The sequence below is a fragment of the Marmota marmota genome, unplaced genomic scaffold (genome assembly GCF_001458135.2).
Source record: "Marmota marmota marmota unplaced genomic scaffold, marMar, whole genome shotgun sequence".
In the NCBI taxonomy this organism is placed as follows: Eukaryota; Metazoa; Chordata; class Mammalia; order Rodentia; family Sciuridae; genus Marmota; species Marmota marmota.
In genome coordinates, this window is record NW_026000005.1 from 15,505,877 (window position 1) to 15,511,482 (window position 5,606).

Here is a 5,606-nt window from a genome sequence, read left to right on the forward strand (position 1 = left end):
CCCCACCCCCATTCCCCCACCCCCCATCCCAGCCAAAAAAACAACAAAAAGGAAACTTAATCTTGGAATTTATCCTTCAATTCTTGAGGGAAGTTATGTATCCCTATGCCATAGAAAAGCAATTTATTGGCTATCTTTTGTAAATTTTATAATATATTTTCTTATATAAATATATAGTATTAATGTACAAATTAAATTAAATACGCATAAATATAAATATCAGGCAAACCTAAATAGCTGCTTCCTTTACAATATTTCAGTAATTTGAATATACTATAAAAATAAATTCCTTCAGGCATTTACTACTTTCACTGATGATTTATGTAAGACCTAGTTAAAAATTTTTTTGAACTTCATATGTTTTAGATGCAGAGTCAGATTGTTGCCCAAATCAAATGATACTAAACAATAAAACATTTGCTAGAACAGAAGATGAGGAAAATATCCTCAAAGGATACTATTGATGTTGCTAAAATTGCTAATCCCATTTGGAAATCTGTGCAACTTGATGAGCAGATGCACAAAAGATATTAGTGGGAGATCTGAGATAACCACAGATAATTAGAAAAGTCAGTTCTTAGCAGAATGCATTCTGGGGCAGAAATGTTTTAGATGCAGAAGATTTTCTGGCACAATAATTAAAATAACTACATTTTTTGACCATTTCTATAACTTTATAAACTAAAATAACAATGAATAATTGTCAAAAGCCAATATTTTCTACTTCTTCCAAAACCACACTTCTTCCAAAAACACACTAAAATTGTCTCTAAAAAATGATCACCAATACATGTTTTCTTTAATCTTGAATTTTTATTTTTATTTCTTTCCTACCAATAAACAACTGATAAATCAATTTTCTTGATTCATTATCAACACTGGACAGGTCAGAGAAATAGAACAAAGGTAAATTAATTTTTTGGTTGTTTATTTTACTTATTTGTTTGTTTTGGTACTGGGAATTGTTTGAATTGGTACAGGTAAAGCCCAGAGGTGCTTCATCACTGAGCTACATCCCCAGCCCTTTTTATTTTTTTTATTTTGAGACAGAGTCTCACTAAGTTCCTGAGGCTAGTCTCAAATTTATGATCCTCCTGGCTCAGCTTCCCAAGTCACTGGAACAACAAGTGTGGGTCACTAGACCCAACACTAAATAAATTTTTAAAACCCTTTATAAATAAAATGTATTATGCAACCACAATAATCCATTAAATTCAAGCTACTGTATATCTACGATCACTTTTTTCTCTAAAAATCAGTGCTTAACAGGTCCAGTTTTAGATGTTTAGGACTTAAGAGTAGTAACTGGGGAGTCAGATGTTCTGAATTTTAGTTATAGGATAGTAGTACCACTCATTAGTATCTTCAGTAAGACAAATTTACTCCAGTAGGCACTAATTTTCCCCTTTATTAAATGACAATGATAATACACTGAACTTCATACACTTGCTTAGAGGATTAAATGAGATAATATATGTAAAGTACCTACTGCAAAGTCTGGGACATAGTAGGCATGCTGTAAAATTACTAGTTGCAATTTGTCAATATAATGCAATAATTCTGGCAATGCTAGGCGCAATGGCTCACGCCTGTGATTTTAGCGGCTTAGGAGGCTGAGACTGGAAGATGGCAAATTCAAAGCCAGCCTCAGCAGCTTAGCAAGGCTAAAATTTTAAAAGATAATAATAATTTTTAAAAAATAATGATAATTTTTTAAAATTAAAAAAAAAAGCAGGGGGTGGGGATGTGGCTCAGTGGTAAATTGCCCCTGGGCTAAATCCCCAGTTCTCCCCCCACAACAAATAACACCAACAATAATGTTGTTGATAATGACCATAATGATGCCTGTTCTACAGGAGTTCTAAACTTCCTCCTGAGGTTTCTAGTTTCATGTGGGACTAAGAGGCAAGCCCCCGAATGAACCTCTCCTGTTCTTCTTGAGAACACAATATTTATGTAGAAGTGAAATCTTTGAAAATTCACTTTCCTGTTGCCGACACCTTCATACCTCACTTGTTGTTTATGTAGGGAGGTGTGTAGACCTGAAGAAGGAAAAGGGATGCCTGAATATTTGGGAACCACTTTTGAAGGGGGAGAACCCAGAAAGTCAGTATGTTTTATCTGACACTTGTTCAGTTGGCACTGAAAACTACATAACAGAGAGCTGAGAATCATCACTTCAAGGATGAAAATTTTAAGATATCTCATATCTCAAGTATACACTAAGAATCCTGGGCTGAGAGTGTTTCTCTTCCCTAAGCATGCACAAGGCCCTGGGTTCAATACTTGGCTCCACAAAAAAAAATGAAATAAGAATACCAGCTGGAAACACATACCTGTAATCACAGCAACTCAGGAGGCTGAGGCAGGAGGATCTCAAGTTCAATGCCAGTACATTTAATTTAGCAACACCCTGTCTTAAAATCATTTTTTAAAAATATTTTATTTTATTTAGTTGTAGATGGATAGAATACATTTATTTTATTCGTTTATTTTTATGTGGTGCTGAGGATGGAAACCAATGCCACACATGTGCTAGGTAAGCACTCTACCACTAAGCTAAAGACCCAGCCCTTAAAATAATTTATTTTTAAAGGGCTGGGTGGGGGCTGGGGATATAGATCTGTTGGTAGAGTGCTTGCGTCAAATGCACAAGGCCCTGGGTTTAATCCCCAGCACCACAAAAAAAAAGGAAAAAGGACTGGGAGATGTAGCTCAGTGGTAGAACACTCCAGGAACAATCCCCAGTACCACAAAATAGGTAGATATCGGGATAGATAGATAGATAGATAGATAAGTGTTGGGAAAAAGTATAATGGCAGCCACACCCCAGGAAAAAAAAAACCCAACATGGTGCCTAAGGACCTTCTCTTCCTATTTTCCCCTTTTATGGCGCGAAAAGTTCCCGCCAGTATAAACTCTCCCGATGGCGCCAATTTCAAATCTCGCTGGCAGGAAACCTTAGCCCCAATAAGAACTAATTTCGTGGGCTCCGGAACTGACATCTGGAGGAACTGACCAATAAACGAGTGACCCGTCATTTACCTAAACCCTGCCATCTCTCCTTAGATATAAGCCCACAGCCTTTTGTAATCAAGTGGAACTCTCCCCAGCGAATTGTCTTGCGTGGAGGAATTATTTCAAAAAGAATAAAAGAGTCTGTCGAATTTTATAAAATTATAAGGAGGAGTTTGGAAGTTCAGGAACAAAAGCTCTATGTTAAGAAAAAGAGAATTAAGAGGTTATAAAAATCACAAAAGCTAAAAATGTGCTGTAGGTTAGAATTTGATGGGGGTCCATTGGGATGCTGATTAGGAACCAAACCCCTCCTTAAAATACCAGCATAACATACCTTAGACTGAGGCAAACTGACATCATTTTAACCTCTAATCCATTCTCTCTTTACCTAGAAAGAGACATTTATTTAAGGGAAAGCAGAGTTGCATCCTTTGCTTTGGACTTGGAGAACCTTGAAGAGCTGTGGCCAGGGTAAGTCTTCTTCCACTCAACCTACCCTAGCGTTAAGGCATATTTTGGTTGAGATCATGGAAAGGATGTTAAGGGCCCCTATGACATGGCTTTGTATTTCCCTATTTGCCATTTTATTTTATTTTATTTACTTAGTACCAGGGGTTGAACCCAGGGGCGAGCCACATCCCCCTCCCCCTTTATATATATATTTTTTTATTTTGAGACAAAGATATCATGGGAGAAGAGATGTCTCTGGGAAGGGTCCGAGGAGTTCCGAGGGAAGGAAAGGAGGATCTCAACTCAGGACTAGCAGGGTTCTTGCCATATGTGATGGAAAAGAATTCCAGCACTAGCCAGACAAAGGCACAGACAGAGGTTTATCTAGGAAGGTAGATTCTCATTCAAGGGAGAATGAGGCTGTCTCAAGGATGAGAAGCAGCCCTGACTTGGGCTGGGGGTCCAATACTTGGGCTGTATCAGGGGCCAGACTGGAGGTGGATCCAGGCTGGAGCCGCACAATTTCACGCCATTTTTCTCTGCATTTGTGTATTTCCCTCACCTTACAAGGGCATGGGCCAAGGGCATGTTGCTCAAGATTTACAGCTATGCTTTGTACATCTCAATGGCACGTGGGTGGGTGTTTCCTTTAAGATTCACTATTTCTCTTTCTTTATCCTAAGTCCTTATCTGAGGGTCTTGCTAAATTGTGGAGGCTGGCTTTGAACTTGCTATCCTCCTGCCTCAGTCTTCTGAGTCACTAGGTTTCCAGGCATGCATCATCGCACGGGATCTGTTTACTATTTTAACTTGATGTCGGTCAACCAAGATTCAAGAATGGCCAAGTGCTTCTAGGGAATTCATGGAATATTTTGTTGAAGACATAAACTTGAATTTCTACAAATAGAAACTCAATACCCATTGAGAAACTGTACCGACTTTGAACTTGAGTCATGTACCTTGTCCCCTTCCTTCTCTCTTCCAAACCTTTTTCTCGCTAAGCAACTCAGTGAGACCCTGTCTCTAATAAAATACAAAATAGGGCTGGGGATGTGGCTCAGTTATCACATGCCCCTGAGTTCAATCCCCAGTAGCCCCCCAAGAAAAAAACCCAACCCTTTTACTCATGTTCTCAGCAGAATAACAAAACTAGGAACTAAGTCTAGTAAAGAAAATAAGTATTCCATACTCAGAAAGATGAATTGTTGGTGTTGTTATATACACAGTGAATCATTAATTTGAAGTTTTGAATTGGTAGATCTGTGTTTTTAAAAGCAATTCAGTCAGGCGCGGTATACACCTGTAATCCCAGGCACGGGAGAGCCTAAGGCAAAAGGATTATAAATTTGAGGCTACATTTTAACATGACCCTGTCTCAAAAGGAAAAATGAAAAGGGCTGGGAATGTAATGAAGCCATATAGAGTGTCCCTGGGTTCAATCCTTAATACCAAGGAGGCACAAGAAGATCTTAACAGGGCTGGGTGGGGCTCAGCAGTAGAATGCTTGCCTAGCACACGTGAGGCCCTGGGTTTGAACCTCAGCACCACATAAAATAAATAAATAAAATAAACTAGAAATAAAAAATAAAAACATTTAAAAAAGATCTTAACTACTTGTTAAATAGTCTAAGATAAGCAATTTTCAGCAAAATTTTCATACTAATCAGAAAAATTGAATTAGTGAATTGTAACATCAGTTAAAAATGTGATGAGGAAGATATACAGCTAGCATGACCTTATGTCTTAGAATTGATCCTTAATACCAAAATATTAATAGAATAGAAATAGAAATATATTCAGAAGAATCAAGGCACAAACTGACCACTAAATATTTTCTTACTCTACATGTAGCATTGAGAAGGAACAATACCTTCATTTCTCCCCCTTGTATTATTTTTCCCTTTCCCCTCATTTCCTCTTGTATGTTCTTTTGTATAACCCTGAGGGTCTCCTTCCATTTCCATGCAATTTCCCTTTTCTCTCCCTTTCCCTCCCACCTCTCATCTCTGTTTAATGTTAATCTTCTTCTCATGCTCTTCGTCCCTACTCTGTTCTTAGTTACTCTCCTTATATCAAAGAAGACATTTGGCATTTGTTTTTTAGGGATTGGCTAGCTTCACTTAGCATAATCTGCTCTA

At 37.9% G+C, this 5,606-nt stretch overlaps 1 protein-coding gene across 1 annotated transcript in view; it reads left to right on the forward strand.

Moving 5' to 3' along the window:
* Slc39a10 (solute carrier family 39 member 10) overlaps positions 1 to 5,606 on the forward strand; it is a 148,819-nt gene that overhangs the window by 5,615 nt on the left and 137,598 nt on the right. The window contains exon 2 of the mRNA XM_048808209.1: positions 3,411 to 3,489. The gene's annotated coding sequence lies outside the window, so the exon portion shown is untranslated. The remainder of the gene's footprint in view (positions 1 to 3,410; positions 3,490 to 5,606) is intronic.